General features: G+C 40.3%; 1 protein-coding gene across 3 annotated transcripts in view; it reads left to right on the top strand.

The window, feature by feature from the left end:
• The window catches only part of Ctnna2 (catenin alpha 2), a 1,136,313-nt gene that overhangs the window by 54,756 nt on the left and 1,055,407 nt on the right, over positions 1-26,150 (top strand). Inside the window, exon 2 of one of the 3 annotated variants that reach the window (XM_059258007.1) lies at positions 13,001-13,099. The exons of the other annotated variants lie outside the window; for them this stretch is intronic. The gene's annotated coding sequence lies outside the window, so the exon portion shown is untranslated. The remainder of the gene's footprint in view (positions 1-13,000; positions 13,100-26,150) is intronic. 3 annotated transcript variants of the gene reach the window in all.

Here is a 26,150-nt window from a genome sequence, read left to right as displayed (position 1 = left end):
CCAGCACTTGAGAGGCAGAGCCAGGCGGATCTCTGTGAGTTCGAGGCCGGCCTGGGCTACCAAGTGAGTTCCAGGAAAAGGCGCAAAGCTACACAGAGAAACCCTGTCTCGAAAAAAAAAAACAAACAAACAAACAAACAAAAAAAATTGGAATGAATGAATGAATACATGTATAAATAAAACACAGCCCAGCTCTTCAGCACTGGATGTGTGGATTTTACTGTTATTTAGTGTGACTCTTAAACATTTATGGAAATGCAGGTAGTGTGAACACAAATGCCTTCCATATACAGTCTGTTGCTTTCCCAGCAACAGTCAAGCAGTCATGTGCTATAAATATGTGAAACACTCTCTGAAACAGTGTGATAACACTTTCCTTTATGTTGATTTGAAAGAACACATAAAAGGTAAGTCAGAGGCACCTGCTTAAAGTGTTGAATCTTGTTTGATGCTTGTTTGTGCGTGTGTGTGTGTGTGTGTGTGTGTGTGTGTGTGTGTATGTCAGAAAAAAAGAGAAAGAATAAAAGAATACAGAAGAAACTTATTTCCTAAGATATTGCTCTTTTGGAATACATAAATGTCCACAGCAGGGCTGTTTAGATCACTCAGTGGCTAAAGATGCTTGTTGCCAGGCCTGATGACCTGAGTTCAATTTACAGAGCACACAGATGGAAGGAAAGAAGAACTGACTCCTACAAGTTGTCCCCTGACCTTCACTTGCACACACCATGTACTCACACAGACCATATATATAAATGACATGCACCTCAAATCCTGCACTGGAGGCAGAGGCAGGTGGATCTCTGTGATCTGTATGTTTGAGGACAACTTGATTTACACAGCAAATTATGGGCAAGCAAAGACTACACAGAGAGAGACTGTCTCAAAAATAATAAACAAACAATCCAACCAAAAAGCAAATAAATGTTTCAAAATGCTAGTAATAAACCATCAACACAACAATGTCTGTCCTACTATGGTGAGACTGTGTCCGTTCATAGAGCAGTGTGGTGATTATGAAGGTTCAGTGTAAAGCAAACAAGGTCTTTGGCACTGCTGCTGACTTTTGTTGTTGTTTTGGTATTTTGGGAAACCAAAGCAGCTGATGATCAGGATGGGTGCATTCTTTCCATCTCTCAACATCAATTCCTTCTGAATGTGTTGACCGATCCACATATGTATATAAAAACACACTCATTGTACAACTAATACTAGGATTCAGTGTTGGCTGTCTGGAATAGATGGGAGTCTGCCAAATTCTAGGAAATAACATGTTTTTGCCTGCTTAGGGTAAAACAACAACAGCAACAACAAAATATTTTGATAAGGGAAGGATATGTTATGCATGTTATGCGTGTGTGTGTGTGTGTGTGTGTGTGTGTCTCTGTGTGTGTTTGCATGTCAGAAAAAAAGAGAAAGAATAAAAAGAATACAGAAGAAATTTATTTCCTAAGATATTGTTTTTTTTAGAATACATAAATGTCCACGGCAGGGGTGTTTAGATCACTCAGTGGCTGAAGATGCTTGTTGCTTGTTGATGTTAAAGGGTTATATGCATTTAACCCTCATGACAAAAATCTGGCTCTGTTTTGGAGTTGTCCTGTGTGGAACAGTGTAATGACACTATTGAGACTATATCCCATTATTATATCAATACCATTGTCCAATGTATTAGCAATGTGAGCTCATGGGGCTCATATTTTCTCATAGGAACCTTATTTAACTCTCAAGGGAAGTAGGAGTTGATCTTAATTTATTCAAACAGAATTAATTATATCTATAATTTAGAAATTAAACATTCATAAAAATGTGTAAAGTGCTTTGAATCATCTGTTGTTCTTAAGTCAACCTGTCATTACACTGTGTGAAACACACCAGTGTACTGATAATGTATGAGTTGGGTCTTCTAATTTAGAAGAAGTATGGTTTGCTAAAATGCGCATTGGTCACTCAAAGTCATCACACTAAATGGTGTTGAGGCCACATTGCCTGATATGTCAGCACTTGAATGTTTCATTGCCTGCGGCCACAGGGTCTGACCATTGCTGTTCTCCGTCCACCTAACTAAGGTTACCTCCAAGCAGCTTTCCTGGAACCCATTCTGACTTGAGTGCATCAGAAGGGGCAGAATAAGAACCAGGTGCTGCTTTGTGGATGTTTGTCCACATTCCCCTGTTACATATGAATGCTGCTCTCCTTATAACAGGAAGTGATACAGAAGTGTATGATGCACATTTAATGATTTCAGTTTTCTTTTCAGCTGAGCAACATTCCATTGTGTATATGTATCAGATATTTATTATGTATCCATATAGAATACCTATTTTATATAGTATCAACAGATGGACATCTAGGTTGCTTCCTTATCTTAGCTATTGTGAATAGAACAGAAATGCCTAGGAATGAGCACATTTCTCTATAGTAGGATACAAAGTCTCATTGGGTATATGCCCAGGAGTCATATAGCTGGGTCAAATGGCAGTGTTACCTTTAGCCATTGGAGAAATGTCCAGACTATTTTCCACAATACTGGCCTAAGATCAAGCCAGCCAAAATTCCAGCAAAGTGGGGTAGATGGTTTCCCAGACCCATCCCTTAACTGTGGACCTGTTGGCAGCTGTTAGCTGTTAGGGAAGGTATAACTATGCTTCGAGGTTATGGCCAGTAATAGGCTTTCCATGTTCCAATTGCTGGCCCCACACTCAGATGCATATAGGCAGCACTAACTGGATTTGATGTATTACCAAAAAAGCAAAAAGGATATGAAGCTGGGGGTTGTTGAGAAGATGGTGAAAATGGGGAGTAGGTATTGTCATATTTCATTTTATATCTATATGAAATTCTCAAGAATAAAGGACAAAATTATTTAAATGAACGCTGAAGGGGCACTGTAAAAATACCCTGTTAAATCCCATTTTTTTAATGTTTATCACATGCTTTTGAGGGCTCAACTAATGTTTACAAAATAAATGTCAATTTGAAAGTCAAGTTCTTAACACACAACTTAAAAATGTAGAACACACCCATTCCTGTCAGGGGAAGACAGCTTCCAAAAAATCAAATCAATCATCACGAATAATCTCTAACACATTTAATGGAGGAGACTGAGTATTTCCAGCGGGGAGTAGCAGAGATGACTGAGTCTTGGTTTAAATGGAAGCCTCACACCTTCTTAGTTATTTTAGAGCTCCTCCTCTCCAGAGCATGCCTGTTTGCATTGATTTTTATGATTCAAAGGTGAACTTAATTCACACCTCACTATACCAGTCTATTTTATAGCACCTCTGCCCAAAGTGATAAAGGTGCTGAAAACGGTAAGTGCACATTTTTATCTCCTTCCAAACATGCCTAAATCTGGTTTATTACCTGGGACTATGACTAGAAAGCTTTCCCAACTGTATCCTAGTTTTTCATTGTTGCTCTTTTTTTTTTTTTTTTTTTTAAATTAGCATAGACAGTAATGTTAATTAGATTTGGTGGCACACTCATTCACTCCCAGCCCTTGGGAGTCAGAAGCTGGTGGACCACTGAGCTCTAGGCCAGCCTGGTATACACAGTGAGTTGCAATCCAGGGCTGCATAGTGAGACTCTCTCTCAACAATTAAAAGGTAATGGATTTCATGACGACATACTTTGATGTGTGTCAATAGGCTTTGTTACTCATTCCCCTCCCTCTCTGCCTTCCTGACCTCTCCCGTTCCCTGTTCCCTTTTGTTGCCCTCTGTCCTCCCAAATAGACTCCCTTTCCGTTTCCGTGGTCACATGTGTTCCATTAAACTCTACTTTCCCTTCCTCTCCGACAGCATCCTAAGATCTATTCCTTCTCTTTCATGATACAGTTTCTAATAGCAGCAGCAGCAACATTATCACACACACACACACACACACACACACACACACACACACACACACACAAATACAGATCCCGAATATGAGAGAAATCATAGGGTAATTGTCTTCCTTAGTCTGACTTATCTCACTTAACAAAACACTTTCCAGTTTGTGCCATTTTACTGCAGATTTCATTTTTCTTCATGGCTGAACACAATTCCATTATATGTAAGCAGTACATTTTCTTTATGCATTCATCTGTTGATGGGCATTTCACTTGTTCTGTTTTAATATGTGCACATACCTCTGTAGTGGTTTGCTACATGTGTGCTCTGTCAAGTAATCCCTCCTACATTGACACAGTAAATAAAAATATAAATGTAATTAATAAAATAAATGTACTCAAGAGACTAAATAATGAATTAAACCATTTTAATGAAACCTTCTTTCATTTGCTTTTTCTTTGGTTATTTTACATCTAGAATCTGGTAATTCTTGCGGACACACAGCAAGCCCCAGTACTGTGTGTCTGTGGGGTGGGTGGGAGAGTGAGGACATAAGTGAGGGGGTGACTTGATCAGGCCGACACTGTAATTATTTGTAGTTAGAGTTTGGAGAAGGATCTTGATGACCTTGTCTGGAGACAGGAAGGAGGGCATTAGTTGTCACAGACCCTGGGAAGGCAGTGACCTGACAACACTTTGGTGATAAGTTGGAAACTCATGGAAGAATTTGAGGCACATTACAAAGAAGAGGCACGGTGTGGTGCATGCTTTAAAAGGCAGTATTCATGCGGCAGAGGCAGGAGGATCTCTAGTTCGAGAGCAGACTGGGCTACATAGCAAAATTCCATTATAAAAATAGTAGTAGCTTTGGCATTTCCTGGTTGATGGATAGAAGTTATGAATGAAAGGAAGAATCAAGCTGTATTATCAGGTTTCCTTATGCTCAGCTTTTGGAGTCATGTACAAGGAGACATGGCTGTTTTGTGATTAAAATGAAACCAGTTAGGATTTGAGTCACCTGAATACAGTATCTAGCAGACTGTTGCAGATAGGAATTTAGAATTCATTTAGTGAAGCTGCAATAAAGGAGGTTTTTCCAGCCAAACTACAGAGAGGAAAGAGAGCTAAGGATGCACTTGTGAAAGCTGTGGGCAGCCATGAAGCAGGTAGATAAAATAGTGTCCAAGAAGACTAAATAAAGCAGCATCCCAAAAAAGTAGACAGAAAATGAGGAAAGTGGGGAGCTATGCAGCAGGCTTTGGGCAGGTCTAAGGGCAGTGGCATCATTAAAGAGAAGCAGCAGTGGGAGACTCTCTAAAAGACATTTGTTAGGCAGTCAACAAAACAGCATCGCCAGGGGCTTCCTGTGCAGAAAGGTCTTCCAATAATCTCTTAGTCAGCCACTAGCTTAAAGCATCTTTCATGATAAAAACCACCATCCTGATATCTTAATCCAGCACATATCTTCTAACCTTTCCAGCTTTTGGAATTGAATACTGCAAAGAAAGATGATTTTCATACAAGGAAGTGGGGGGGGGCAGTGGAGGGCAAGATGTTTTAAGTTTAGCTACATAATTCAGAGAAAAAAATTTTTGCTCTTTCAGGGGAAGAATAATTTCATTAAAAGAAAATGGGGATTTTAATGTTACTAATTAGAATGGCTCTTTATTTTTATTTACAATTAAGGCAAGTCTGGTAAATGTTTGAAATTTAACCTTGATGTACAGAGACCCAGAAGATGAAATACTGACACCCTTAAACTATTAATTCAAAAGTAAATTTGTTTTGATTTGAGGGTGTCTACTTGTCTGTGTGTACACCACATACTTGCAGGGACCCACAGAAACTGGAAAATGGTGTCGGTCCCGGGGAACTGGAGTTATAGGCAGTGCCAGCCACCTGCTGAGAGTGCTAGGAACCGAACTCAAATCTTCTGCAAGAGCAGCAAGTGCTGTTCCCTGCGGAGCCATCTTTCCAGGCCTTAAAATGTTTCTTTGCTTTTATTTTCTCAGTGTTGGTTGTGTACACAGACAAGCATGTAGTCAAAACGAGGTAGTTATTCCAATGAAAGAAAATGTTAGAAGGTGATAAAATATACTGGTAAAATATTGGTGATGGGGAGATAAAAATCAATCCTGGAATTCTTTCTTCCTTTTTTGCTTTATAGTCTACAATCCGCATGTTCCTAGTGTGTTGGTGTGGAACTACTTTCAAAGTCATGCTGTATTTTGAAACAGAGTTCTGTTTGGAGTTATTATTATTACAAGTCTTCCTGAATCTAGAATTCTACTAAAATAATGTATGAAAACCAATATTGCTTCCTAATAATTTACTGAAGACATTGACACACCTAACAAAATAGGAAATGGTCAACCTTGGTGAGGTTATAAATTAAAAAGAGGTATGAGATAGAAACCACATGTGTTCACACTAACCCACAGGGAGGACACAAGTCCACTAAAGCAGGTGTTTTAAAATATAAACTAAGGAAGAAAGTGATTATTTTGCTTTAGATTTATTTTTCTTAACTTGATTTTGATTTCTGTGTACCTGTGTGTTTGTATGTGTGCCACACACATGCAGGTCCCCACAGAGGCCAGTAGCAGGCATCAGCAGTTGTGAACCACCTGATGTCTCTGTGCTGAGGACCAAACTCAAATCTTTGCAAGAGGTGCAAGTGCTCTTAACTGCTGAGTCATCTCTCTACCCCAATAAATTTGTTTTACTTTTAATTGTGTCTCTATATGGCTATGTGTTGGTATGTACATAGGAGTGCAGTGCCCACAGGAGTCAGAATAGGGCATCAAACTCCCCTGGAGCTAGAGCTAAAGGTGGTTGTAAGCTGTCCAATGTCGATGCTGGGAACTGAGCTCCAATGCTCTGCAAGTGCAGCGTGTGCTCTTAACTGCAGAGCCTGTTCTCTGGTCCTGAAAAAAACGATTTCTAAACGAGTTTAGAAAAGAGATTTGTTCCGTGAAGAGACCTTGACCAATGGTTCCAGAGCTTTGAGATGGCAGGAGCCTGGTTTAATAAAGGCCTACATTTAAGTCTTATTTTTTGAAGTTTCCATCGTTGGTCATGCTTTGTTTGCTTGGTGTATTTTATCTCTTTATTTTTGATGAATAAATAGCATCGTCATGTTTTTTTCTTTTATTTTTAAAGAACTTTATTCTGGCCCTTCTAGGTATTTTAGGCACATCTGGTCATTATCCACATTTGCCAGTCAAATGACCAAGTAAGGTAAGTGCTGGCTGGTGATCTTGACTGACTACATAGCCTTTGCTGGGGCCGCAGTTTGAGACCAGGTCCGTGAAGGTGGTACCAGGTTCAGTTAGTGGGAAGAAGCCAAACACTAGGTAAGAGCCCTTGCCCAAATGAAGAGTTGTCAAGCAGTGCAAACTGGAAGACCCATCCAGGAACAAGTGGATTGATAGGAATGGAAGGCGGTGGTGTCTGGACAGCAAAGAAGACTTCAGTATGTCTGCCAAGTGGTAGGAAAGCAGCTAACTCCTGAGGCACAACTACTGCCAGGGAATGTGGTGGAATTGACTTAGTGAATATACTGGGCTGTATGAAAAGGAGGTGAGAATAAACACAGAGAGAGACTCTGTAGTGCAGGCATACCACATATTAAAGAACCAGAATTTCCCTTTTTGGGAAGCACCATAAGTTATGAAAGAACTCTACAGCTTTGCTTTCTAACTGTGGGAGTTTGAATGTAATTGGCCCCCATAATCTCATAGGAATTGATGGTATTAGGAGGTATGGCTTTGTTGGTGTGGGTATGGCCCTGTCTGAAGAAGTGTGTCACTGTTGGGGTGGGCTTGGGCTTTAAGGTCTCTTTTGGTCAAGCTTCCCTCAATGTGACTTGCAGCTGACTTCCTGTTGCCTGCAAGATGTAAGACTCCTGGCTCCAGCATTGCATCTGCCTTCACACTGCCATGCCCCCCATCATGATGATAATGAACTGAACCTCTGAAACTGTAAGCAAACCATCCCAATTAAATGTTTTCTTTATAAAAGTTGCTGTGGACATGTATCTCTTCACAGCAATAAAAACCCCCAATTAAGACACTGCCTAAGCCTTGATACCGCATCTCAGCCAGCTGCCTACCCATAAAAACAAGAATGTGGCTATCACAGCTGCTTAATGCTGGTGTCTGTACAGGAAATCCTTTTCCTTATTCATTGATACCCTTTAGTAAAGTTATACCCAGCATCAGGCAGGTTTGTAGCATGAATAGGATGAGCTTTCATTTTCAAAATGTCTATTAGATAAAGGGGGTGGAGAGGCAGATCAACAGTCATTAAGAGCATCTACTGTTCTTTCAACGACCTGAGTTTGGTTCCCAGCATCAGTATTGGCAGTCTCACATTACTTGAAACTTTAGCTATGGGGGTTTCAATGTCCTCTTCTGGCTCCTCTGAGTACCACACCCACACGCACATACCCCTACTCAGACCCACAGCACGCACACACAATTGGAAATAACATCTTTAAAAAAATGGAGTCTTTTATAATAAGTATAAAATATTAACCTTTTATATAAAGAACTCTTTCAGAACTAAATGCTTGATATCTATATTAGGGATATCTGGGGTATATGTATAAGAAATATTGTTATATTAAGAACCTATAGATGGAAGTTGCTGATTATAACCAATCAACAAAGGAGAAGACAGTGGTAGCTGCAGATAACTCTCGGAATAATTGAGCCACAGATCACACAAGCACTTTAATAAATTAGAAAAGATGGAGAAAATCTGTCAGTTTCATGTGGGGCACGTTCAGGAAAGGACATATAAGAATATCACAGCTGTAAATTTAACATGTGAAAAATTTATGTTTATTAAGTAAGGTAAGGGCCATGGTAGACTGATTAAGTATGAATTAGTTACCTGTTTTCTTTTAAATGAAACATGTAGATTACACACAGTTCCAAGTTATAAAGATAATGAAAAAAATGTAATCCTGACTCCAGGAGACCAGTTAGGAGAAAATACAAGAAAACCCACACCGTAAAGTGTACATATTGCATTCATAGGCAGATGCTATTTTCCCCAGATTGTATCCCATTTGGTCCATGGGGATGATTGAAAGGACTAACAGTTCCTCAGTATTTTATCCATCAGTTACAACCTAGTTTGCTTCTTCTTAAGTCATTTTCTTTCTTTTTTGTTTTGTTTTTCGACACAGGGTTTCTCTGTGTAACAGCTCTGGCTGTCCTGGAACTCATTTTAGACCAGACTGGCCTCATAATCACAGAGATTGGCCTGCTTCTGCCTCTTGAATGCTGGGATTAAAGGCGTGCACCACCATAGCCTGGCTTTCTTTTCTTAGAAATATATTTTTATTTATTATTTGAGAATTTAATACAAGTATACAGTGTAGTTTGATCATATTTATTCCCTACTCATTAAATTCTTCCCAGACTTGCCACCACCACATTCTCTTGTTACTTCATGTCCTCTTCTTTTGTTTGTATGATGTGGTGAGTCCAATTTGAACAGTACATGGGTGTAGGGCCTCCCAGTGGGGCAATGTGCCAGGGGCCACACCCCTGAAGAAAAATAATGCTCTCTGGCCCAGAAGCCATCAACTGCCAACAGATCCTTTACTGGGAATGTGGTCTTGTGAGCCCATTGTCCTGAATCATCTGCTTGATACATAGCCTAGAAAAATGAGTCTCAATAAATTATATGAAACACTGCATTAACAACATGCTGCTGATTTGGACTTTACCTATTACAACATTTTAGATGTTGGCCCCATTTTCCATTCCTCTTTTGGAATACTCAATAGTAGATGACTGATTTATCTTGGAGATTTTATCATCCTTCTTATCTTCACTCCAGGAAAAGCTTTAAATTTGGTAATTTAAACATTTTATTTTCCTGGCACTTTCCTGCATTACATCAAACACCAGATCAAGACGGGGGTCATTAGAAGTCAGGTAGTTCAATTACCTTTTGAGATCCTTAACTCTTTCACCAAATTCAGATTAGACAGCCAGAATGTTTCTCACATATCTGCAGTGACAGGTAACTTTCTAATCTGTTCAGATCATGCTTCCTGATAATTGATCTGCCCCTATCTTTTTGATTGTCTTCATGGCTGGATGGCGCAAATAGGCAGACAACGTAACTGATCTTTTCCCTAACAGTCTTCCTTTCCTAGTTTATGTTCACACTTCTCCCTGAATAAAATTCTGGAACAACTTTGATCAGATGGCTACCTTGCTCAAAATCCTTTAGTCATTCCCTGTAGCCTACAGGATAAACCAGAGCTCATTAATTTCAAATGGCCTGGCCCTGACAGATGTCTGGATTTAGCTTTACCCATTTGAGCCTCCCAGACTCCTCTTTGAGCTTAGTCAGGCTACCCATATTCTCTGCTGTGAGATCTTTCTTGTTTGACAGCATCTTGTTTCTGCTACCTTCTTCACCTCTACAGTTCATTGTCTTTGCCCCTCTTATTCCAGCACTGTCCATATTGTGAGACCATCTCCCTTCCTGTTATGTTTTAACTGCAGACCCTGCCCACACACTGTGATGTCTTTCTATTGCAAACAGTCAGGTTGCACATTTTCAGCCTCATTGATTTTGTAATTAATCATAACCTAACCCGAGAGTTTTCATATTGTTATATTGAATTATAATGAATCTTTTGTATTGATGTTTAATTCTTCACATTTTAAAACTTGGCTTCCTTCCACATTAATTTTATGAGATGACTTGGTGTAAAGCAGATGGTTTCCAACTGTATTCCACCAAACTCCAGGGATTCCTGAAAACACAGCATGGGGAGGGGAGGGTGACTGAGACTGGTGAGTCTCCAGCTGCAGCCAAAACATCTCGGCTTTGATCATTTTAGATTTTTCTATTGAGCTTCTGCCTTTGATTATTTTCAAGGAAAATGCGGGGGCTAAACATTTGAAAACAAGGATGAGGAGGGAAAGAACCCAGAGCTGAAGTAAGAGATAAGTGTGTCTGACATGGCTCTTTCCTGCTCAGCTTTAGTGACTCAAGTTTAAGGTCACAAGGTGGGGATGAAAAGAGGGCTCAGTGGGTGAGAACTTGTCCTGCTCTTGAAGGGGACCATGGTTCTTTTACTAGGATCATTTCAGGTGGCCCACTACTTCCTGTGACTTCAGCTTCAAGGGACCCAGTGCCCTCTTCTGAACTCTCATAGCTTCAATTACACACACACACACACACACACACACACACACACACACACACACACACACACCCCACAACTACAAGTTTAAGAGAATAAGCCTTTAAAGTTACAAGGGTAGAGTCTGTTCTCACATCTATTGTAAAGCCTCTGAAGATAAACATCACCTTCACTATACTAGAGACACTTTTATAAATTTAAAATTGTCCACTAAAAGTATGTTACAAGTTCTGTGGCCAAGCTGCTTGTCAGCTTCCATGGCAGACTGTTTCATATATGGCTCATTACTTATATTATAATTAAATATAAAGTAGGGAAATTATTTCAATGTTTCTATTGATCTACATACCACAGAACACACTCATTTGTCTTTTAATTTTTTTCTACCTCTACTAGATATCTTTTAGCAGTCTTTAAAACATTTAAGAATACTAATTTCAGAAGCTACATCTTTGATAAAAAGACAAGTTTCAGATGTACAAGATAGAAGATGTGTGATGGCCAGATGGCAAGATGGTTGAGAGTACAAAGTTGCTAGCTGCCAAGATTGACAATTTCAGTTCAATCTCAGGACTCACCTGATGGAAGCAGAGCCGACTCCTGCAAGTACACTCCTGAACTCCACATCTGCACACACACACACACACACACACACACACACACACACACACACACACATTAAATTGCACAATATGGCATTAAGTCTGTGTAAGTAAGTTCCCTGTAACCCCCTTTCTCCATTAATCTTTGCTAAGCTGCGAGTCCCTGTAAATATGGTCAACAAGTGCCAGTCCACTTACACTTTTTTAAAGACACCATCTGTAGAAGAATCCAGTCTGAAATGTGGAAGGACTTAAAGCCTGACACATATCCAGTCCAAGGTTTGCTAGCTCCCTTCAAACAGAAGTCATAGTGGAGTGGATTAGTATGTGGACTCAGATTCAGTTCAGTGGTGTGTTCCTCAGCAAGCTTGGCCTCAAGCTAAAGTTCACCAGTGAACAACTCAGACTTCTGATAACTCAATCATGGATTCCAGATTTTTCTTATTCCTTTGTCCATTTATATTTTAGAAAACAAATAGGCTGGATACATTTTATAAAATATCTATTTTTCAATAATAGAAAGTAAAAAGAAATACTATGATTAAGAAAAAGAGAAAACAAACATGAAGCATTATAAATGCACAGAGATATTAAAATCCCCAGTCTGGTATGATGACTGTGGGCTAAGCTACGTGTGGTTGCTATGTGTAGAATCCTTTTGTGGGAGGTTATGTGTGTTAATGCATATTGTGCATTAATATAATATATATATAATTATATATATATATATATAATTATTATATATATATATATAATATATATATAATTAATATAATAATTGTGCATAATGCACAATGAGCATGTGTGTGTGTGTGTGTGTGTGTGTGTGTGTGTGTGTGTGTGTGTATAAACCAGAGGTGGACATTGGGTGACTTCATCTGGAGCTTTCAACTTTACTTGTTCATCTATCTATCTATTTACTTACTCATTTGTTTATTTATTTTTGAGCCAAGCTCTTTTACTGAAGCTGGAGCTTGCTAATACAGATCTAACTAGACTGGCTGACCAGCAACCTCCAGGATCCTCCTGTTTCCATTCCCTGGTGGTCTGGACATAGCACTGTGTCACTGTGCCTAGCATGTACAGGGGTGCTGGGCTTCAGGTCTTCACACTTGTATAGCAAGCACGCTACCCACTGAGCCATCCCCCGAATCCCAATATGGGAGTTTTCCATGATGAATTTTTGAATTTATGGTGGATGGCTTCTGCTCCATCATCTGGCAGTTGCTATATTACCCACCAGGGATTTTTAGAAGCCCTTAAGCAGTGGATACCCTTAGCGCTTTCTCCTCAGACATGTATCTGAGGAGAAAAGAGAAGTATGTTGTCTTTCCAAAAGTGTTGAGGTACTGAGAGGCAATTCAGCCATTGATCTTCCACAGACACTTCAAGAGTCACAAGAAGAAGCAGAGAAAAGTATTGATGTCGTACCCTGGAAGAAAATTATTTGGACTAATGTCTCCGTTTTGAACTGTGTCCAGGTACATCAAACATTTTGTGAAAAACATTTTTAGTTTCAAATCTGTACACAAGAGTTTTTCTGGTGGCTTTTCTGGCAGAAATAATCTTGTGATGGAATGTAACTGGCTGCTCTAGTTTAACAAAATGATGATAATATATTTTAAAGATGATCCTAGTTGGAATTATGCTGACTGTAGGAATGATGTGCCTCTGTCTCTAGAGAGACTGCTTTCCTAACAGAACATACTGTGAAGGGACACCAGCTTTCTACCATTCTCAGGGGCCCTGTACTCTCCTGGGTAACAAGTGTCCAGTGCCAAGAAGTTTGTCCAATTTGGGAATATCAACACTTGTTACCAGAAAGCTAAATGCATAAAGGACATAAACAGGATTAGCAGAAAATCTTTGTACAATAAATCAATTAAGAGTCTATATAAACTGTAGTAAAAAAAAAATCCATTTTTTCCATTTTTGACTAAAAGATCTGTGCTGGAACCCTGGCAGTAGAAATGGGACCTAGCCAAGCCACTGACCATTATGGAATCTCAATTACCTGGTTGCCAAATGCGTAAGAATCATGACTGCCACTTAGGATGTCTGTGAATACCAAAGGAGAATATGAACACAAAGAGTTTAGTAAAGGGCTTGACACTTAACTGTTTGCATCACTTTTTTTCCCCCTGTAACTACCCGTTTTCTATATTGGGTTTACTTAGGAGTGACTGACTTTGGACTTTCTATTCTTTCTTAAAAAAAAAAAAAAAAAACAAAAAACAAAACTCAAGCACAGGAAGAAAGTTTGTCACTATTAGTCTTTAAACACAGTCTCAGATTATGGACAGCATTCATCAGTAGTGGCCATCTCAGTGCAGTAGATAACCAATGGAGAGATATTGAGGCCACCAGTTCACATTGCTTTACTAATATCCAGTCATCTATTGGAAGAGAAGAGATGATTTAACAAAAAGGAGTAACGATACTTCTATGGGGAAGACTTTTCTCACATTGTCTTGGTCACCATTACTTCAATGTAGATCATTCTGAAAACACATTAATCTGTGTCTGTGCTCTAAGTTTTACTTACACACCTCTTTTTCAGAAAAATCCATTTTACTTTATTCATTTAAAATTAAAAATGAAACAGTGAAACCTCTCTTCTTTAGTTTGACTTTAGTTGGGTCTCATGTTGTTCAGAAGATTAAGTATTGGTGCATTTGAAATTAAATTTATGAACTATATACATTTATTGATAGATGGTACCATGCAATTTTAGGGTAGTTTCCCCCTAATACTTGAACCAATATTTCCACTGAGGATTGGGAGTCTTGTAAAACTTGTAGTTATTTACATATTTCAAATAAAATGCTCTGTGCATTTAACATTTCTCTTAATAAATTGTAGAGGTCTGAGAGATCACTCAGTAATTAAGAGCATTAACTAATTTGTAGAGGACCTCAGATTGGTTCCTTGTACCCACACTGGGCCACACACAATCACAGGTAACTCCAGCTCCAGGGTATCTGATGCCTTTTTCTGGCCTCTGCAAGTAATGCAGTCATTTTGACACACACGTATACACACACCACACTTACATAATTACTTTTTTTTCAAGTCTTAAATGTAAATTGTAGTATTTTATTCATAAATGAGGTTGAGTGTTTTCCAAATTCAATTACTTTTTAGGTAGCATTTAGAAAATACATACCTACTAAAATAACTATAGTGTAACTTCCAGTTTAATATGAACATACGTAGCTGGAGAATTTCTCTCCAGCTCCCACCACCAAGTCCTGCCAGTCTCAGAGCCCACTTATAAAATAAACACACAGACTCTTACATTATTTAAACTGCTTGGCCATTAGCTCAGGCCTGTTATTGTCTAGCTCTTACTCTTATATTTAGCCCATTTCTATTAATCTTTACTTTGCCATATGGCTCATGGCTTACTGGTACCTTACATCTTCCTTGTCCTGATGGCGGCTGGCTGTGTCTCTCTCTCAGCCTTCCACTTCCCAGAATTCTTTTCCTTGTCCCGCCTATACTTCCTGCCTAGCCAATGGCCAATCAGTGATTTATTTACTGACCAATCAGCAACACACTTGACATACAGACCATCCCACAGCACTTCCCCTTTTCTTTTCTTAAAAAGGAAGGTTTTAACTTTAACATAGTAAAATTACATATAACAAAACAATTATCAAGCAAGAATTACAGTTACAATATTAAAGAAGAGATCCTATCTATCTTCTATTTGTAAGTTTAAGGTTTTATATCTAACTTATCTTTTATTATAACTAAGGAAAATTGTAAGTATCTAGTCTTTAACCACATCAAAGACCTCAGAAGGATATACTACTACCTGAGAAATGGAGAAGGATATAAGCAACTTTTAGGAGTCTTGTAGGGTAGACAGAGACAGCTAGCAGCCTGGACAGTCATTCAAAGTTCTCTTGTAAAGTTGGGGCATCTGTCTTCAGCCCACAGGCCTAGAGTCTCTTATTCACTTTTCTCTGTGTCCTGTAGAATGTCTGGCAGTTTTCTCTGAAGGACCATTTTGTCAAGCAAAGTTCAGTGGTCACCTTTGTATGGGTCCTGCATGTCCAGTTGATCAGACAGTCCAGGCAAGAACAGTTTCTTGCCCTAATGGCTATTTTTGTCAAGGTGAAGATAAACTCCGTATGGAGTGTCTTCGATGCCCATCCTCCTCTCTGAAGTAAATCGGTGCTGTCAGGAGCAGACATGTCTCACTGTCCAGAAAGTCTAAATTTTTAAAACATTTTAAATGCCATATTCTGTAGGTCTTTGAAGTGTTTGAAGACTACCTATCTATCTGAAATATATCTATGTATACCTAGAAGACTTAACTAACATGGCTACAAATATTATCATAGATGACTAACTATTAATCTATTTTTTAATTATCCATTACAATTTTAAATGAGTTACATAAACATAATACCTCAAACAAGAATAGAAATATATATACAGTATAACAAAATTAAGTTTAAACTTGTATCAATAAACTAAAATCTATAGCGATGTAAAACATTTTAAACAAGTTGTTACTCTTTAAAAGTAGGTTCATTAATCTACCCTTTCATCCTATCATATCTAAACTATCCCCCTTTTTGTTTTAGAAAGAGATTGTATTTATAATCAACCTGATTTAAATAAAAATATTGGTTTTTGTCTGTCCCACACCAGAGGGCTCTTCTGATTTGGGACATAAGAATCTCTTAACCATTTTTTTTTTTTTTTGAGCAATATGTCTGGGTTTAGAGGGGGAGTGAGCCAATTCCATCTCTAAAGCCAGCTTGGTATATTTGGGAATTTGGGCGTAGCTTCTCTTACTACTTCCTGCTGGAGGGGGGCGCTGTATCTTATGGGGACACGAAGAAAATTTTAGGATCATGGAGTAGTCCATGAGGCTGTATCGTCTGAGCCAGTTGCCTTGAAACCATTCTAGATGTTGAATCATCTGGGCCATGGTGTCACTGGAGACCTTTCAGGGGGTCTTGGCTGGTCAAACCTGATGTATCTTAATCTGGAACAAATCCATAGTCTCTGGCTTTCTGTGGAAACAAGAGCAGAGACTCTTTTCCAAAGCAACATATCCTTATATCCAAATTTTGAAGTCAAGGTACCTTTAAAATATACATTTTGGCATAACTCAACAGCTTTTACAATCAAATGTTTTTCTGCAGTTACGAATATCAAAGAGAACATAATCCAGATTCTCTGTGTGGTAGTCATCTTTACGTGGCTTATTTTTTTATATTAGCTTGAGCCTATTCCTTTTAAACTGCAGCCTTCTAAGCCTGAAAGGCGCAGTGGCTGCTGGCTCCGCCCACTTCAGCTTCCCAACATGGCGGCGGTCCGCTTTCCGCCAGCTCTGGGAGCCATAACTCTCAGAAATAGTGGGTCTACACTTTTACCAAAGTAGCGTGTAGCCCAGAAACCTCTTTTTTTGTTTTGTACTAGCAAAGGCTAAATTCACCACATAGTTTAATGTGCTACTTGCAGAGGCCTCATTCCCACCATACTGCAGGTCGAGAGCGCACGCTAGGAACCCGCCAGTAGCTCAAACCGGCAGTTGCCGCTTATTTGAGAGAGACAATTAGGAAGCTGTTTTTAGCTCCGTTTTAGAATCTTTTTTCTAAGTTTTTAGGTGGAAACTCTTGCCACCATGTTGGACGCCATTTGTAGCTGCAGAATTTCTCTCCAGCTCCCACCACCAAGTCCCGCCAGTCTCAGAGCCCACTTATAAAATAAACACACAGACTCTTACATTATTTAAACTGCTTGGCCATTAGCTCAGGCCTGTTATTGTCTAGCTCTTACTCTTATATTTAGCCCATTTCTATTAATCTTTACTTTGCCATATGGCTCATGGCTTACTGGTACCTTACATCTTCCTTGTCCTGATGGCGGCTGGCTGTGTCTCTCTCTCAGCCTTCCACTTCCCAGAATTCTTTTCCTTGTCCCGCCTATACTTCCTGCCTAGCCAATGGCCAATCAGTGATTTATCTACTGACCAATCAGCAACACACTTGACATACAGACCATCCCACAGCAAACATATTTTATCCACATCTCCGAAAATGAGAGCATGGAATTCAGCTACCATGTCTTCATGTGGATTCTATGTCTTTAAGCTTGTACAAGTTTGTTATTTTACTCTTTGATCTCAGTGCAGCTCAACTAACATTTTTCATGAGAGAACCATAGTTCACTTGCTTAAGGCATGTGTTAGATAGTGTTCAGTTATTATGCCAATCTAAAAGTTCTTATTAGTGGACTCAAAGGATTAAATGTTAATGGTTTCATTATTACCAACCACCCAGGACAAGTTTCAGAGTGTTTCATGCCTTCTTGATGCATTGAAACAATGAAATTTTTTTCCATTTAGCTTCATAAAGTTTTGAATATATTAGCTACGCAAAACATATTTATGATTTGCACACACACACACACACACACATATGGTTAAAATTCGTAATTTTGATCACTTAACCCTCAGTTATGATTTTCATGTAGACACACCATTTAGGGAGATTCAACAATGCCAGTAGTAACTTGAAAAGGAGTGACACTTGAGGAAGAGTAGTACAGATTGTGCCAGGCTTGGGACTGAAGAGATGGCTCAGTAGTTAAGAATACTTGCTCTTCCAGAGGCCCTGAATTTAGTTCCTAGCACCCAGCTCAGGAGGCTCACAGCTCCAGCTCTAAGAGATCTGATTATGACTTATATTCATAAAAGCACACACCTGAGGGTAAATAAAAATAAATTCTGGCTAGAAAAATGATGTGCCAGCTAATTTTATGCCAACTTGACATTAGCTAGAGTTATTTGGAAAGAAGTAACTCAATTGAGTAGATGCCCCAACCAGAATGACCTATGGAGAGGCCTGTGTTGCATTTTCTTTATTAGTGATTGTTGTGAGTTGGCCTGGGCCCATCCCTAAGTGGGCTATGTCACCTCCAGGCAAGGCATCCTAGGTGCTATAAGAAAGCAGACTGAACTAGTCTTGGGAAGCAAGCCAGTAAGTGCTGTGGGATGGTCTGTATGTCAAGTGTGTTGCTGATTGGTCAGTAAATAAATCACTGATTGGCCATTGGCTAGGCAGGAAGTATAGGCGGGACAAGGAAAAGAATTCTGGGAAGTGGAAGGCGGAGAGAGAGAGACAGAGCCAGCCGCCATCAGGACAAGGAAGATGTAAGGTACCAGTAAGCCATGAGCCATGTGGCAAAGTAAAGATTAATAAAAATGGGCTAAATATAAGAGTAAGAGCTAGACAATAACAGGCCTGAGCTAATGGCCAAGCAATTTAAATAATGTAAGAGTCTGTGTGTTTATTTTATAAGTGGCCTCTGGGACTGGCGGGACTTGGTGGCGGGAGCTGGAGAGAAATTCTCCAGCAACAAATGGCGTCCAACGTGGTGGCAAGAGTTTCCACCTAAAAACTTAGAAAAAAGATTCTAAAACGGAACTAAAAACAGCTTCCTAATTGTCTCTCTCAAATGAGCGGCAGCTGCCGGTTTGAGCTACTGGCGGGTTCCTAGTGTGTGTGCATGCTCGACCTGCAGTATGGTGGGAATGAGGCCTCTGCAAGTAGCACATTAAACTGTGTGGTGAATTTAGCCTTTGCTAGTACAAAACAAAAAAAAGAGGTTTCTGGGCTACACGCTACTTTGGTAAAAGTGTAGAGCCACTATTTCTGAGCGTTATGGCTCCCAGAACTGGCGGAAAGCGGACCGCCGCCATGTTGGGAAGCTGAAGTGGGCGGAGCCAGCAGCCACTGCGCCGTTTCAGGCTTAGAAGGCTGCAGTTTAAAGCAATAGGCTCATGCTAATATAAAAAAATAAGCCACGTAAAGATGGCTACCACACAAAGAATCTGGATTATGTTCTCTTTGATATTCGTAACTACAGAAAAACATTTGATTGTAAAAGCTGTTGAGTTATGCCAAAATGTATATTTTAAAGGTACCTTGACTTCAAAATTTGGATATAAGGATATGTTGCTTTGGAAAAGAGTCTCTGCTCTTGTTTCCACAGAAAGCCAGAGACTATGGATTTGTTCCAGATTAAGATACATCAGGTTTGACCAGCCAAGACCCCCTGAAAGGTCTCCAATGACACCATGGCCCAGATGATTCAACATCCAGAATGGTTTCAAGTCAACTGGCTCAGATATACAGCCTCACGGACTACTCCATGATCCTAAAATTTTCTTTCTGTCTCCAGAAGATACAGCGCCCCCCTCCAGCAGGAAGTAGTAAGAGAAGCTACGCCCAAATTCCCAAATATACCAAGCTGGCTTTAGAGATGGAATTGGCTCACTCCCCCTCTAAACCCAGACATATTGCTCAAAAAAAAAAATGGTTAAGAGATTCTTGTGTCCCAAATCAGAAGAGCCCTCTGGTGTGGGACAGAGAAAAAACAATATTTTTATTTAAATCAGGTTGATTATAAATACAATCTCTTTCTAAAACAAAAAGGGGGATAGTTTAGATATGATAGGATGAAAGGGTAGATTAATGAACCTACTTTTAAAGAGTAACAACTTGTTTAAAATGTTTTACATTGCTATAGATTTTAGTTTATTGATACAAATTTAAACTTAATTTTGTTATACTGTATATATATATTTCTATTCTTGTTTGAGGTATTATGTTTATGTAACTCATTTAAAATTGTAATGGATAATTAAAAAATAGATTAATAGTTAGTCATCTATGATAATATTTGTAGCCATGTTAGTTAAGTCTTCTAGGTATACATAGTTATATTTCAGATAGATAGGTAGTCTTCAAACACTTCAAAGACCTACAGAATATGGCATTTAAAATGTTTTAAAAATTTAGACTTTCTGGACAGTGAGACATGTCTGCTCCTGACAGCACCGATTTACTTCAGAGAGGAGGATGGGCATCGAAGACACTCCATATGGAGTTTATCTTCACCTTGACAAAAGTAGCCATTTGGGCAAGAAACTGTTCTTGCCTGGACTGTCTGATCAACTGGACATGCAGGACCCATACAAAGGTGACCACTGAACTTTGCTTGACAAAATGGTCCTTCAGGTTCCTGCTTTGCAGAGAAAACTGCCAGATATTCTACAGGACACAGAGAAAAGTGAATAAGAGACTCTAGTCCTGTGGGCTGAAGACAGATGCCCCAACTTTACAAGAGAACTTTGAATGACTGTCCAGGCTGCCAGCTGTCTCTGTCTACCCTACAAGACTCCTAAAAGTTGCTTATATCCTTCTCCATTTCTCAGGTAGTAGTATATCCTTCTGAGGTCTTTGATGTGGTTAAAGACTAGATACTTACAATTTTCCTTAGTTATAATAAAAGATAAGTTAGATATAAAACCTTAAACTTACAAATAGAAGATAGATAGGATCTCTTCTTTAATATTGTAACTGTAATTCTTGCTTGATAATTGTTTTGTTATATGTAATTTTACTATGTTAAAGTTAAAACCTTCCTTTTTAAGAAAAGAAAAGGGGAAGTGCTGTGGGATGGTCTGTATGTCAAGTGTGTTGCTGATTGGTCAGTAAATAAATCACTGATTGGCCATTGGCTAGGCAGGAAGTATAGGCGGGACAAGGAAAAGAATTCTGGGAAGTGGAAGGCGGAGAGAGAGAGACAGAGCCAGCCGCCATCAGGACAAGGAAGATGTAAGGTACCAGTAAGCCATGAGCCATGTGGCAAAGTAAAGATTAATAAAAATGGGCTAAATATAAGAGTAAGAGCTAGACAATAACAGGCCTGAGCTAATGGCCAAGCAATTTAAATAATGTAAGAGTCTGTGTGTTTATTTTATAAGTGGCCTCTGGGACTGGCGGGACTTGGTGGCGGGAGCTGGAGAGAAATTCTCCAGCAACAAGTAAGCAGCACTCCTCCATGGCCTCTGCATCAGCTCTTGCCTCCAGGATCCTTCCATGTTTGAGTTCCTGTCCTGACTTCCTTCTGTGATGGATTGTGATATGGAACTGTAAGCAGAAATAAACCCTCTCCTCCCCAAGTTGCTTCTAGTCATGGTGTTTAGCAAAGCAATAAAATCCCTAACTCAGACAAATGACAAAGAAGATCGCTGTGAACCTCATTAATATATGCAATTAATATGTGTTATAAGTAAAAAGGAATTAGCAATTAAGGAAGATTAAATAATATTGTTCGGGAAAAATTTATCTTTATTAATTCTAAGTGGTTATAGGAGGTGCATGTTTTATTTTAAACTACTAATTACTTTGGAGTTTAAAAATAACAGCAATGTTTTCCTTCCCACATAATCACAAAATCCACTTAGGTCACATGTGCAGCAGGAAGTGACATTTCAAGGTTTTGCAGCTCAGCAGTGCTGGTACTGTGCATGTGGCTATGGCAGTTTTGCTTCATGCTGCCACTCAAAGCTGAATACATGGGCTGTTTTAAAGGGCAGAACCTATGTTTAATTCAGTTCCTATGTTTCAGAAGGTGACTATATCCTTTTATTCCAATACATTTTCATTTTAAAGCATTTGTTTTTCTATATTACATATATATTCATATAATTTTTACATTATATGTATATATGTGTGGCTATGTGCCTATGAGTGCAGTACATACTCTTACCACTGAGCTATATCTCCAGACTCTTCAATACATATTTTAAGTGATGAATTTTCAGATATTCAATTGTTTGGATGGTTCATCTTAATTGTCACCTTAACTGCATTTAGAATTACCCAGAAGATATACCTCTGGGCATGTCAGTTAGCGTATTTTCAGTATTTTAAGACTGAGTAAGAGGAGAAAAAGGAGGAAGCTAGAGTCCAGAGTCTTCCTCCCTGCTTCCAGACTGGGGACGCAGGGTGATCATCCATCTCAACTCCCTGGCTGGGAACCATGAGCCGTAAATAAGCTTTCCTTACATTGCTTTTGTCAGGCATTTTGTGACAGCAATGAGGAGAGTAACTAGTGGAAATGTTAAAGGAGGAACAGTTAAAAGACTGCACAGTCATAGCTGCTAACCTGGCACCACCTTCAATGAGGAATCATCAACCAGATGGGCAAAGCTGCCCTGTGGAAATCCTTGTGTAGAACAGGTAGTACAGTGCCCAACATTTGAAATAATAGCTGGTAACTGCTAACATTGTAGCGGTCCCAGAGTTGAGCGGCGACTTTTTTTTGTTTTATTTTGTTTTGGTTTGGTTTGGTTAGGTTTTTAGAGACAAGGTTTGTCTGTGTAGTTTTGGTGCCTGTCCTGGATCTTGCTCGGCAGACCAGGCTGGTCTTGAACTCGTAGAGATCCGCCTGGCTCTGCCTACTGAGTGCTGGGATTAAAGGTGTGCGACACCACCATCAGGCGAGCCACAACTTTTTACAAGCTCCAGAATGGGAAGTGCATATTTGTTTAACTGTTTTGTGCTTTTGTCTCCTGTTTCAATTTCCTTTTTCTCTTTTCTCATTAATATGTGCAATTTATTTATCTTTTTTCAAAATAACATTGCTTGTTTTATAAGATTCAACTATTTCCTCTTACAGTGTATAGCCTTCCATTGTGTACTTTAACGAGTTATTTTGACACCCTACTTGTAGATATTTTACTATTACTTTAGTATATATTTGCCTTCTTGTACAGGGATTTTATTTTGTCTTGAAGGATGGGGAAATCTATATATTTCTTCTAAAGTTTTAATTTTTCTTTCACATTCAGGTTTATCATTCACCTCAAATTTTTATATTTACATGAAGTAGAAACGTAGTAGTTTTATGTATAATACATTTTCAAGTAGCATTTATATTCTGTCTTTTCTCACAGGCCATATGCCCTATATCTTCTGCCTTGCACAGGCTTTCCGTTCAGTACAATCCTGTTCCTGGGCTTTGGGCTGGATTACTATGGTTTGGGAGGTGATTGCTGAGTCAGAACATTGTGTCTTGGTTTCTTAGTTTTACGTTTAGCCTCCATACTTCCTTGCTGAATATCCACTTTCTCTTATCCTTACTAGCTGCTTGTTTTCTTCTTTTCAGTCACTTTGTATCTAAGCGCTTGTCATGTAAAAGATGTGTATCTCAACATCTCCAAAAGGATTCTGTCAGGCTCTGCCTCTTAACTATCACTGCTGCCACTGACGATTTACTGGCAAATCCTGTCAGAGTTGACGTTACTGCTCATATTATGAAAGACCCCCGAAGGCAGTCTTCCCTCAGGAGAGACCCTCGCCTCCAAGGAAGACACCGAGACCACGAATCAGATGCAAACAGCAAGAGGCTTTATTCAGGAACACGGGTACCCGGGGCGACACAGACTCTCGAGAAGCTCAAGGGACTGGCGCCCCCACGGGCTGGAGCAGAGGGTTTTTATAGGGTCGGGCACGGGTACAGAAACAAGAAGCCTGGTTACAGAGTCTTGATTGGATGATGCAAATGAGGCCAGTTCTGATTGGATGATTCATATGAGGCCAGGTTCGAACCCAGGTCAGCTCGTGGTTTCTCCCCGAGCTCGCCCACGCCTAGCTTCTGTCTAGGGTACAGGGTGTTTTTCTGACCTTTTAGTTCCTTGCTCTGGGGCCTGGTGGCTAAGTACAAATGTTCTGTTTATCCCATGTCCGTTAACTGAACTCCTCAGTACCTCTCAGGCTTTATTCATAAGCAGCTGAGCTAAGCTATGTTAGGCGGGGAGGCTGGGGGTCTTTCATTCCCCCATTTTCTTATCTCAGGAATGGAATCCTCCATTCATGGGGAAGATTGGTGACGCGACTCGGGCTCCGTCTGGTTGAGCCTTTGATATTGCTGGGTTAATACCAAAGTCTGAACAATAAAGATGCGTTCCCTGATAAATTGGACAAGTCTATTTATGATACAGGGCCCAAACGTCAGGAGGAATAATAGGATCAGAAGGGGTCCCAGTAGGGTGGAAATGAGGGTGGTGAGCCAGGGGGACCTTCTGAACCATCCTTCAAACCATCCCTGTTGCTCTTCAAAGAATTTTTGTCTTTGTTCTAATCTCTTTCTTAATTTCGCCATATTATCTCGTACCACCCCAGTGTGGTCGGCATAGAAACAGCATTCTTCCTTGAGGGCGGCGCATAATCCCCCTTCCTGTAAAAACAGAATGTCTAGGCCTCTTCTATTTTGTAGTACTACTTCAGAAAGGGAAGTTAAGGATTTTTCTAGAGCACTTATTGACTCCTCCAAGGCCTGTAAATCTTGATTCATGGCCATTTGGAGCTGCCTAAATTGCTGGGTTTCCAGCAGGGCTGTGGTACCGGTCCCTACTCCGGCCGCTATCCCTCCCATAGTCAGCCCTCCTAGTAATACTGCCAGGGTTAGGGACACCGGTTCTCTTTTATATCGATGGAGGTCCCTTCCCAGTTCGAAGTGTGAGTAAATCTCCTCTGGGTTATGGTAAACTATCCTTGGGTACAACTCGATGAGCACACAAAAATCAGAGGTAGCATTGAGGGCCGAGACTGAAACGCAGGGGGTGAGCCCAGTATTACATGCCCAATAGGTACCATTAGGGCCGGTGACATAACCAGAGACATCGCTTACGGACAGGATGCGGTTACACAGGTGTTGGTGGGTGCGGGGGATGCTCCCTAGACATAGTCCTCGTCCTGACACCTCTGAGATTGTGAGCTTATGTTGGGCTGTCCCTAGACATTGGCTTGGAGGGGGACTGTGGGCGTTAATATAATTACCCTGGGTTGCTATCCCCTCGTAGTAGGGAGGTTGGGAAACCAGACATAGCCAACATTCTTGCGTTCTATTTGGGTAGGTTAAGTTTAAGGCCTGGTAAGCCCCTGCTAGCAGACCCAAGAGCCGATCTCCGGTTCCTGGTCGGGGTGGCTTGGTAGTGGCTGGAGTTATACCTGGACTAGTAGTCAAACCGGGTCGAGGGGTAATCTTCGGGGGTGCTGGAATAGGTGAGGAGGGGCGCTTCTGGTCAGAGAGAACCTGATTGGGGCCCATGGGGGCGGAGGCCTCCTCAATCTTAAGTCTGATAGTGAACCTTACGCCCCGATCATACCCGTATTCATATAACCTGAGTCCCCAAGTGTGCCCCCGTTGCCAGTTTCTATCAGCCTTCCCCGGGCCAGTGAAAGTTATATTTAGGGGGAGTGAAAGCCCGGGCTTGAATCGGCTGACCTCGGGGGACCCATCTGAGCAAGGCCATTTGCCTGTAACCTTCCTGAAACCTCTATTGGTCTGGATCAGGTCCCAGCTTGAGCTTGGACTCCAGTATGCTGCGCCAGTGGTCTCGCAGCCCCATTTGGCACAGAAAAAATCTCCTTCCCCCCCGCATCTCTTTGCAAGGGCCCAACCCCTCCCATCCCCCGGACAAACATAAAAGTCCGACTGGGTGAATATACATCTTGCTTGAGGGTGACGGCATCCCGGATCCGGCCAATGCACCCCCCCCCCCGGGTGGATGGAGGAGTTTAAGGCATCAGGCTTAATGCCCTCAACCCCCCAAAATCCCAAATTCAATGCCAACTGACAGAAATCAGGAGTTAGGGGGGGCCACCATGTAAAGGGGGTATGGAGGGCGGTCGTCTGCCAGGCCGTCTCCCC

The sequence above is a fragment of the Peromyscus eremicus genome, chromosome 3 (assembly GCF_949786415.1).
Source record: "Peromyscus eremicus chromosome 3, PerEre_H2_v1, whole genome shotgun sequence".
NCBI lineage: Eukaryota > Metazoa > Chordata > Mammalia > Rodentia > Cricetidae > Peromyscus > Peromyscus eremicus.
The sequence above is the reverse complement of the archived record's forward strand: the minus strand, read 5'-3'. Positions and strand labels throughout refer to the sequence as shown.